The sequence below is a fragment of the Triticum aestivum genome, chromosome 5D, assembly GCF_018294505.1.
Source record: "Triticum aestivum cultivar Chinese Spring chromosome 5D, IWGSC CS RefSeq v2.1, whole genome shotgun sequence".
NCBI lineage: Eukaryota > Viridiplantae > Streptophyta > Magnoliopsida > Poales > Poaceae > Triticum > Triticum aestivum.
In genome coordinates this window covers 173,089,418-173,101,148 of record NC_057808.1, presented here as the reverse complement: position 1 = coordinate 173,101,148, position 11,731 = coordinate 173,089,418, and positions in this window count along the sequence as shown.

Below are 11,731 nucleotides of genomic sequence, written 5' to 3'. Positions count from 1 at the left end.
GTTTTGTATAGTAATGTTGCAGTTTTCTATTATTCACTCAAATAGTTTGTATTTGGTAAAACAAAATAAAACTGCATGTATTGCTAGATCATATAATTCAAGAATTGAGCACATGAGTGACATACATGGAGCCAGATGAAAACTGTCAATGAATTCATATGCCATGCTTTTCGAAAATGAAAACCAAAGTTTAAATAGTGGCGATTGCAGTGAAGAAAATTTAATATCAATATTGACAATCAATAGTACAGATTGATAGTTATATTCTGACTAGTCTTTAGCTGCAGAGATGTGGTAGACAAGGCATTCTTTTTCTACGCATAGTTGGAGAACTGCTGCCCGCTGTGGCTTCACGTAGTGCGTGTACTCGACATCAACGCCGACTAGTTTGACGGGCATTCCGCCGACCTTCCTCCTGAGCGTGGACAACATCTTGTCCACGTCTTCACCCTTGCTTGTGCAAACGATGTGGAGCTTGTGGTTGCCGTGGAGGTCGACGCCGTGGAGCTCCCTGGTGTACCTGCGGCGCTGCTTGTAAAGAGGTGCATCCGCCATGACTCTCCTCTTCTCTCTCGTGTTTGTTCTGGAGAGAAGAGGTTGGTGAAAGGAAGTTTGGAGAAGAAGATGCAATGGGGTCTTTTGGGGTACGAAGCAGTTGTGTTTTCTCCTCTGCTCTCCTATGCTCTCCTTGACAGGACGTGGGAGAGGTGGAGCGGGGTGGTAGCATGGTGGGGCTCTGTTTTTATTTACGTGGCAACTATAGAGAGGTTCTGCTATGAGGAGGCTCTGTTAGTGCGTTGGAAATCCGGAACATCGTGTCCTCTTTTTTCGTGACTTGTTCAGGTATGCACGCAACTGTCAGAAAATGTGATGATTGTGTTTTCGGTGAATTTTCCTATTAAGTGCACTTCTTTTATATCAGAACATAACTGCGTACGTCCACGTAGTGTACTGCATGGAAGTGAAATTTATTCTTCATGCATTGAATTATATCGCACTAGGATTGATACAGATGTACGCACATTTAGTTTCTTGATGGAGTTCTTTCATGCAGTTATTTATTTCATAGCGGACTGCTTTGCTTAACTAACAGGGCTGCATTCTTCATTTTAGCGAGACTGCAATGCAGTAGAAGGAGAACTGCATTTCAAAAAAAATACTTCGTGCTTCCACGTGGAGAACTGCATTGTTTGGCGTCGCGGACTGCATTTGTACTTTTACTTCGGGCTTTCTGCGTTTTATTTATTAATAAAGAACTGTAGTTTCTTGCAGTGCCCACGCACATTTTTCTTTTGTTGTTGTTATTCATTTAAAAAATGTTTTCTAATTTTTCTTTGATGTTTTATTTTTTGAAGTTATTGTTTTTTCTTAGTGGGCCTTGTTGGGCTGTGTTCTGGGAGTGAAGACGCATTTGGGCCCAAGTCGGCCTGTGAGCACGGCTGGTTCCCGGTGCGTTGTGTGCGGCCTAATGTTTAGTCCCACCTCGCCCGCGGAAGGCGCGCCCGACCTGTTTATAAGCGCTGGCGAGGCAGCCGTATCGAACTCCTCTGGTTACTTATTTGAGCGCTTAAACACGGCGCTAGATGCTCTATGCTCTCTGACCTGTTGGCCAATTTGCGCTCGGCCCCACGCATTCCATAGTTCATGTATAGTTCTCATTTTTTCTTTTCATGTTTTTGCTCTTATGTAATCTTTTTTCCAATGTAGGGGAGTGCACTACTTAGTAAACATAACCCATACTGCATTGATTATGTTTGTGTATTGCACGTTCATCTATTTCCGCACTACATATACAGGTCGCATTTTTTTCTTTTTTTGTTTTTGCTCTTATGTATTCTTTTTTATCAAATTTAAGGGCATTCACTGCTTCGTTGCGTATGTGTAAACTTAATTCGACAGAGTATGTACTGCATTGGTACACAACTTGCACTGCATGCCCTATTTGCACACTGCATCTTATTTTCGTTTTGCACAGTGCTCGAATCTAATGATTCATAAGCAAACAACAGAAAAAAAATTATCACAGGCATTCTGTACGACAAGTTCATCATGAGCAAACTAATTTCAACAGAAAGCAATCTAACATTATAAGCGATTCTGCATGGCAAACACAGCAAAAGCAAATGATCACAAGCAAACTAACGATACATCAGCAAACAACATAAAGCAAATTTGATGATAATTCTAAAACGACGCTGGCATTGGTTGCTCTTTGGCCGGCACCATCTTCTTCTTCACCAGTCAGCGTCTCCCCATCCCCAGCTGCTCCTGGCGCGCTTCTTGGGGCTCCTCCTTCTCCAGCTTTGCACGGCGAAGCCCATCCTGGGTGAGGGTGATGCGGTTCCATATCTCGTACGCTGCGTAGGCGTCCTTTGCTGCGTACTCGATGTGCCTCATGGACAGAGGCAGGGTGGCCCAGCGCTTGTGCTCGTCGTCGGTGATCTTCTTCATGTTGTTGTAGTAGTCATCGATGAGCATGCCAGAGACGTCTCCAAGGGAGTCCAACTCCTTGGTTGCCTTTTGGATGTCGACGAAGTTGGCGACCTCCAGATTGACGCGCTCTAGCCTTTTTTTGTCGCCGTCGATGGAGAAGCCTGCAAAGGTGTACCTGGGGTTGGCAAGGAAGTTGTCGAAGACGGTGCACCTTTCAGCGGCGCTCAGTTGGAAGAGCAGCACCGACCTGTTTATAAGCGCTGGCGAGGCGGCCGTGTTGAACTCCTCTGGTTACTTATTTGGGCGTTTATACCCGGCGCTCGTTGCTCTATGCTCTCTGACCTGTGGGCCCATGTGCTCCCGGCCCCATGCATTATGGATCAGAACGGCTCGCCTATGGTGGGCGCAGACCTACTACGAGACTGGCTGGGGCCGGATGCACCTGTGGTGGTTAATTTTTTTCTTTGTATTTTCTATCTTAAGTATTTTTTTCAATGTAGGGGCGTGCACTGCTTAGCAAATCATCCGTGCACTGCATTGATCAGTGTTCTGGACTGCATGTGCACGCATTCTGTACTACACATGTTTTGCGCTACATTTTTGTGCACTGCATTGGTAGGGGTGTGCACTACTTTGTTGCCTCTATGCACTGCATTCGTCATGGTATGTGCTTCAGGTGTACACATTTTTCACTGCGTGCATGTTTCTTTGTGCTAAAGTTGTGACTGGTTATGCCAACGCTGCGGACTGCATGGCTTATAGATAAGGACTACATCAGGTGCACTAATTCTGCTTTTGTGCACTGCGCGAAAGTGCTTTTCTTTGTGCTTCATTTTGAGCATGTACTTCACTTCATGCACACATATAGTGAACTTCCTGGTAAGACTTTGAGGAACTGCACACATAAAATGGTCTGTGGATTATAATTTTTCAAAGAATTATTATTTAATGGTCTGTGGTTAGTTCGTGGGAATTTCTGCAGTCAAAGTCTTTGTAGAACTTCCTGGTAAGACTTTTTTGTTTTGGTAACATAAACCTTTATTGATTGTCCTTCATTCTTGGTAACGTAATTTTCATTAACTCCTCTTTAATTTTCAGTTTTGACCTTTTTGCATTCCTCTCCTCTAAATGTAGGCCAACTTCTACCCTTCCTTTGCAGTTCATTTCTCCTCTAGCCGCAACTCCTCTCCTTTCTCTAGCCTCTCTTTATTTTTAACTTTTCTAGGTTTTTGTTGCGATGGCTCCAGGCCCCTGCGCGAATCTCTCCTGCTGCGGGCATGGTTGTGGTGTGCCGACGCACTGCGATTGCTCAGCTTGCTCGCAGGCCTGTCGTGCTCGTCGTGGGGGGAAGGTATTGTGCCGAGCTAGGCGAGCTGAGCAGCTTGCATATGGCACAGTATTCAAAGAAAGATTGGATATGGGCCACATCAACGTTTCTGCGTTCTATTCCGCCCTGCTTCGCCGTGGCCTTGGCCGCACAAGTCCTTTTGTCCATCAGCTTACGCCAACAGATGTTGAGACTCGCTACAAGATGGTAATTTTCGCTTGATCTGATTTTTTCTTTGTGTTTTCTTTTTTTTGTATAATTCCATACTAGTCTGAACTTCTAGTTTTTTAGCAATGTACTTATTTTGTTTTATTGAAGTGTACTGCACTTTGTACTTATATCTTGTTTTTATTTCTTTGCTTGTGTGCATGGAGCTCGTGTTTTATTTTGCATGGTTACAATATGTGAACTGCTTAGATACTAGATGAGAAGTAATAGTTTCCACAATTTTCCCCGCTTGTAGGTTTTGTACTACATGCAGGTAGTCTCAAGGTCTTCATAATAGTTGTAACCATACTTCTTGTTTGCAAGTTCCGCACTGCACATTAGATTGCATTTAATCTGTACTGCTTTTTTGCAGAAAATTCCCCAACGAGCTGTTAGGTATCTCTGGCTCAAGAAGAAGGTAATTCTCCAAGTTGTTCTTGGTAATGGACACCTTAAACCAGCCAAGTACCGTGTAGGCGTTGACGGGCGGCTGTGTCTGCAGAAAGGGTGGAAGGAATTTGTCATTGATAGTGGCCTGAAGTCTGAGCAAGTTGTTGTCCTCAACTTCTTTGAACTCGAGGATCGTACGGTTAGAATCACGTTTGATGTGATTGGTTAAGGTTATGAGGTTGATTTTGTAATAAGTACTTTTGCGTGTCGAACGCTTCATCTTTTTGATGTGTTTTGAAATAAGTACTTTTGTGATCTGAACCGCTTCAATAATTATTCTGAACTTCATGCTGCTAGTGAGCTAACTGCATTTTTACATCATTTTTGGTTTACTATGTGTAAAAGTTTTATTCTAGACTGCTATATATATGGTATACTATATACACCATTTGTCTTTAGATGGTTTAGTTGAATAACTCATAGTCAGTGGGAAATTTGTGTTTTACACGAATTTAAACTGATACATAAGTCATACAGATAAGCAAACTGCTATGCATATGATTAATTTGTTGAAGTTCATCTATCTGGTCGTTAACCTGCTGCTTCTCCGCGGTGACTGAAGCGTGTCTAATGTCGCACTTTCTTTTGTTTTCCGTGGCGGTGTTGTTGGTTCTTGTCTCTGCACCGTTGTGTTTGTAGTCCCTCGCGTTCTGGTTGATGGTGGCTTTTCTTTTTAAGTGATGTGAACTACATCCTTCTTTGCTCCCCGCTTGCTGGTTGATGGCTGCTTTCATTTTCCAGTGCTGTGAATGAACTACATCCTTCTTTGCTCCCCGCGTGCTGGTTGATGGCTGCTTTCGTTTTCCAGTGCTGTGAACTGCATCCTTCTTTGCTCCCCTCGTGCTGGTTGATTGCGGCTTTTGTTTTAGAGTGCTGTGAACTGCATCCTTCCTTGCTCCCCGCTTGCTTGTTGATGGTGGCTTTCGTTTTCCAGCGCTGTGAATTGCATCCTTTTGTGTTCCTACCTTGTTTTTTGAAAGTGGTGTCGTTCTCGGTTGTTTCTGTACAGCAGCATTCCCTTGTGGTAGTCTTGTTGGCATACTTTCTTCATGTTCTTCGTCCTCTTCACTCTCTTCACTCTCTTCTTCCTCTTCCTCATCTTCATCATCTATTTCTTCATAAGGCACTGCTTCTTCAGTTTCTTCATGTTCTTCGTCCTCTTCACTCTCTTCTTCTTCCTCCTCTTCTTCATCTGCTTCTTCATAAGCTATTTCTTCTTCAGTTGTGTCACCATCTTCTTGTTTGATTTCATCTTGTTCGTCTTCCTCATTTTCTGATCTTGTTCTTTTGGGGCAGGTTCTTGAATTGTGTCTCTTCCTTTTTTGCAGATGCTAGAATGTCTTGGTTTCGTCCATTTCTTAGTGTTGTGAGTGGAATTTCTATTTGGTTGTGCATCGCCATGTTCTCGTTTTTCTTGTTCATGTCTTTTTGTACATGTCCTGGAATTGTGGCCGCTGATTTCATTACATGTCTTGCACCTGTTTATCCCAGTGGGTGACCATCACTGTCCAGCTCAGGCTGTGGCTTACTGTTTTTGTCATCATTTTTCTCCTTGCATTCAACCTTTTTCTGGGTTGCGTCACCCCCTTTCTTCCTTCCTCTTGTGTTTGAAATAGGAGGTGGAAGAATTGTTTCTTTTTTGATAGCACCAGTTCCGCTGTGTTCGGTATTTTCTACTTGCTCGGCATTATTGCCATGCTGGGATTTCTCTGCTTGCTTTAGTTTTGCTGCTTCTTCTTCTTCTTCTTCTTCGTTGAGCACATCAACTTCCTCGATCAGTGCCCTCATACCAGACAACGCTCTATGGCACCCAGCGTCGGACCTTGTCGCTCTGTTTGCAAGGTCCATTGCTGTTTCTGTCAGCGATTTTCTACGGCAAAAAAGCGATGTTCCATCTGGTGCTGTTTGTTCATAATCTCTTCTGTAAAACGTCGCACTTGATCTTGTGTTACGGGTGTATCTTTTCATGATGTACACCTCAGGAATCTTGAGTACTCTCAAATAAGAAAGCATGCATAACACATGGACGCAAAAGAGCCCTGCAGACAACACATGATTTCTTTGTTTTGTAAGTGAACTGCATGAAATTAATAAACACATTTTTTCGTTATTTGTTCATTTTAAAGAAGTGAACTTCATTTGGTTTTGTGAATTAGTCATGCATGTGGACTTTTTAAAGTCCAGTAAGTGAGCTTTCGTGCATGACTATCAGAAACTAGATTTTTTTGTGATAGGAGTCTCACCTGTGTGTGTCGAGAGTTTGCATTCACATTCGTAGACACCTTTCTGTTCATCGGCGACCACTTGGAAATTATGCCTTGCCCAGTCAAATGCATCCGATCTGTTGTAGTGGTGTATGAGATACTTTGTCGGGTTCTCAGGGCACCGTTCTGCTCTGAATGCAGTGCTACGGTAGAGTGTTTCTTTGAAATCTGCAAACACTGCCCTTGTATACACTTTTGATAGCTGAACTTCGAACCCAGACTGGGTTGTTGTCTTTACTTCTGACTGCATGATCAGAAATGCACTGTTACGAACCAGATAAATGAAAAAATTGTTTGTTTCTGTAGTTATATATTTTTAGCAGTTTTTGATGGACCTTTTTTGTTTACCTCACTTGCTACTGTCTCTGCGTGCTCGATGGCCTTCCTGGTCTGAATGCACTTGTCCACCTGCTGAGAAACAGATGGAGGTCATGCTTCTCTTTGACAAAGTTTTGCTTCAGTATGCGGTTCATGCTCTCGCTTCTCTGCGTGGAAGTCATCCGAGCACAGAAAACTTCCTTGTAGTAAGCCGAGATCCACTCGTGCCTGTCTTCCCACAGTGTTGAGGATATAACCATTAGAGTCACCTGTCCAGGAGGGGCCGGGTTACATTATAATGGTCATCACGTGAAGCCCAGTACCAGGCTAGAGGATGGCAGATCAATAGTGGGCTTAAGACCCGGAGGCGGCTTAAGGCCCGTAGTGATAAACCGCCGTTGTGACAAGACTTGTAGTATAAGGCAAGAGTAGTTAAGAGTCCGAGCCGGATGCTGTTATAAGCCGGCCGGGACTCTGAGAGCCGCGGGGCGTCAACCTCTCTATATAAAGGGACGACCCAGCGGCAGTTCAGGACGAGAGACAACAGATCGAGAGCCAGGCATAGCGATTGAGCTCCCTGGTCATCGAAACCCTAAGTAATACCACCTCAACTGGACGTAGGCTTTTACCTTCATCGTAAGGGGCCGAACCAGTATAACCCTCGTGTTCCTTGTCCCGTTTAACCCCTTTAAGCTTCCTAGCAGCGATGGCTCCATCACTAAGTCTTTGCACGAGGACATCTGCCGTGACAATTCCACGACAGTTGGCGCCCACCGTGGGGCTGACGCACGGTGGATTTGAGTTCTTGAAGGGCAGCTTCGAAGGGCTCAAGGGATACGCTGTAGGCCGGATGACCAAGAGTCGTCGCAGCAAGCTCTACATCGACGATGCAAATTGGGGCCCCGACGCCGGCTCAATTGAGTACGGGTACCGGGTCCCCTTCGGCGGAATCCATGTTTTTATTGGCAAGATTGGTGAGCCGGGCCCTAAGCCGGACCTCTGCGCCGATCTCATCGAGATGGCTCAACGTGCATGACCCGCCCGGCCTTTGCCTGCCTTGAAGCGTGCTTTCGTGGGATGCGTCCATGGAGAGTTCTCTGAAGGGTCTGGATCTGGTGATGAGACGGCCGCTCGCTCTAACGGCGAGTCATCCACCGAGGAGACCGATTCGTTATACCAACTTCAAGATGGCAGGCTCAGGGGTTGTTCCGATGGCGACAGTATTCCGGACCCCTTTGAGCCGCCGAGCCGGGTTGGAATCTTCATGGCTGGCGCACAACCTATTCAAAACCCCACCGCCGGGGCAGGAAGCCCTGTGCCCTCGCCGGCTCAGGTGCTGATGGATCTCACAGACAAGATGACGGCCCTGTTAACCGCTACGGTCACCCCAGCGGATCAAACTCAGCATGACGCGGAGGTGGCACAGTTAAAGTTGGATCTAGCAAAAGCCAAGGAGGATCTGGCGGCGGAAGGGATCAGGATGGCTGCGGAGTGGGCGGCTCTCGACGCCCAGACTCAGCTGATTCAGGCACAGTCTCTCCGGCTCACGATGGATCAGAACACGTCCAATGAGGTCATGAGAAGGAGGCATCAAAAGGCCCAATCTCGACTCCCTCCGATTTACGATCCTCGAAACCTCTTCAACACGCCTGGTGCAGGGCCCAGTAACCCGCCAGAGATCACGACGCCCGGGGCTGGAACTTCAATTCAGCCCCAAGTGATGGGGCCTCCCCGGGTAAACGCTGCCCCCCCTCAGTATGTGCCAATACCACCGGGTCATTATGCCAACCCGTTGGAAAACATGGTCGCTGCGGCGGCGCGACTGGCGGCTCTCCCAATCGATGGCGACTCTCCAACGGCGGTTGAAACCCGCCGGGTCAGAGAACTCCTTCAGACGGCTCTGGCGCAGCAGGAGGCATATTCTTATAGCCGGGACAGGATTCATTCAACCCCTCGTCCAGGCCGGAGCCCGAGTTATAGCAGACATATGGTCTCAGCGACCGGCTCAAGCAATGTCCGACGTCGTGACTTGCCTCCTGGCCACGGCCAAGCTCATAACGGAGCCTTTCACGCGGTAGACCAAGACAGAGCACGGCAAGAGGCGGAGCAGGCGCCTCAGTTGACGGCTTACCAGCTACCCCCGGCTTATCCGACGGCTTCTATTGATGCGGGTATACCTACGAGGACTGGAAGTGTCCCTTGTCTGGTGCCGGTTCTCCGCAATGAACGTCTGCCCAAGGATTTCAAAGGGCCTAGGAAGGTGCCTAATTACACGGCCGATTTACATCCCGGAGCCTGGATCGAGAGTTACGAGATGGCCATGGAGTTGCTGGAGGTCAGTGAAGCAGCAATGGCCAAGTACTTCACCATGATGTTAGATGGAACTGCCCGCACTTGGTTGAAGGGACTGCCACCAAACTCTATCGGGTCTTGGGCTGAACTAAAAGCCCGGTTCATCCAAAACTTCAAAGATACCTGTAGGCAGTCTATGTCAATTGTGGATTTGACTAACTGTAAGCAGCAGGAGGGTGAATCTACAACCCATTGGGTTCGCCGGGTCAAAGAGATAATACATTCATCTGATAAGATGGATGCCAGCTCTGCAGTCTTAATGTTACAGTAGAATTGTCGCTTTGCGCCCCTGAAGATGAAGCTCGGGCGGCTCAAGCGCGATTGCAATGATATGGGTACGCTAATGGCGGCTCTGGTTAAGTACGCCGACTCTGATAGTACCAAGGATCCTGCGTTGGATGATGAAAGGACATGGAAGGGAAAACGGAATGGCAATGGCAAGGGCCCCCAGCATAACCTGGCTAACCAAGGAGGTAACAAGCGTAAGGCTGATGGCAGTATGGAGTTTGTGGCCAACGCCAGTTCACAGGGTAACAACCACCGGCACAAGGGGAGACCACCTCCCCGCGCCGGCGGGTCAGGCCCGACACTTGAGCAGTTGTTGAATGAGCCTTGTCCAAGGCATGGCTCTAGGGAAAAGCCAGCCACTCATCTATGGAAGGACTGCGCAATCATGAAGGCCTTTAAGAATTCTAATGCTTTCAATGGCAATAATGGCCTGGGCGGCGGCTCAGGTGCCGGCGGCTTTCACGGCCTGGGCGGCAGCTCAAATTCCAATTCTCAGAATGTTCAAGGGGGCTTTAATCAGCAGTCCGGCCAGGGTCATCAGCAGCAGCAGGGGGGATACCAGACCAATCCAAAGCAACTCAATGGTGGACAGTATCATGTGTTTACCACCAGTCTGTGCAAGCGAGATCAGAAGCTTCATAAAAGGGATGTGAATGCTGTTGAGCCGGCGGTTCCACGCTATTTAAGATGGTCTGAGCAGCCTGTTGTGTGGAGTAGGGAAGACCACCCTCCCCGGGTTGATAATCCGGGTCACCTGGCCCTGGTGGTGGCTCCTCAGGTGGGGGGGATATAAATTCACTAAAGTGCTCATGGACGGAGGCAGCAGCATCAACATCCTCTATTATGAGACCTTTCGTCGTATGGGGTTGATTGATAAGAACCTCAGCCAGTGCAATACTGTTTTCCATGGTGTGGTGCCTGGGAAGTCGGCATATCCAGTTGGTAAGATTGAGCTGGAAGTGGCTTTTGGAGATGAGTACAACTACAGGGCGGAAAAATTAACCTTTGAGGTGGTTAAGATAAGAAGTCCGTATCATGCTTTATTTGGGCGGCCGGCTTACGCCAAGTTCATGGCACGGTCGTGTTACGTGTATTTGCAGCTCAAGATGCCGGGTCACAATGGGACCATTACGGTTCATGGCAGCCGAAAGATAGCCTTGGAATGTGAGGAAGGTTATGCGGCTTATGCAGAATCTGTTTGTGCAACAGAGGAGTTAAAATTTTACAAGGACAATGTTGACCCGGCAGATATGACGTCTTTGAAAAAGCCAACCACGGAGCATGAGCCGGTAATGAAATTTAAGTCAGCTGATGAGACTAAGCTTGTTGATTTTGTTCCAGGTGACTCATCTCAGCAGTTCAGCATCAGTGCCTATCTGGATCCAAAATAGGAAGGCGCGCTCATCGAGTTCATCCGTGAGAACAGGGACATCTTTGCATGGAAACCTTCTGACATGCCGGGTGTACCTAGAGAACTCGCTGAGCACACTCTCAATATTGATCTGAAATTTAAGCCGGTCAGGCAATTCCTCCGGCGGTTTAATGAGGAGAGGCGGAAAGCAATTGGAGAGGAGGTAGCCCGGCACTTGGCGGCCAGGTTTATCGTGGAAGTCTTTCATCCAGAGTGGTTAGCTAACCCGGTGCTCGTGCTCAAGAAGAACGGCACCTGGCGAATGTGTGTGGACTACACGGACTTAAACAAGGCTTGTCCGGCTGATCCTTTTGCTCTCCCCCGTATTGATCAAATCATTGATGCTACGGCGGATTGTGAGCGCTTAAGTTTTTTGGATGCCTATTCTGGGTACCATCAGATTAAAATGGCAGTTAAGGACCAGGAGAAGACGGCGTTCATCACTCCCTTTGGAGCCTTCTGTTATGTGTCTATGACTTTTGGACTCAAGAGTGCACAGGCGACTTACCAGCGTTGTGTGCAGAATTGTCTTCATAACCAGATTGGGCGCAATGTTCATGCCTATGTGGATGATATTGTGGTTAAGTCCAGGGAAAAGGAGACCCTGGTAGATGATCTTAGAGAAACCTTTGATAATCTCCGGGTTTACAAGATGATGCTTAACCCGGCCAAGTGTGTTTT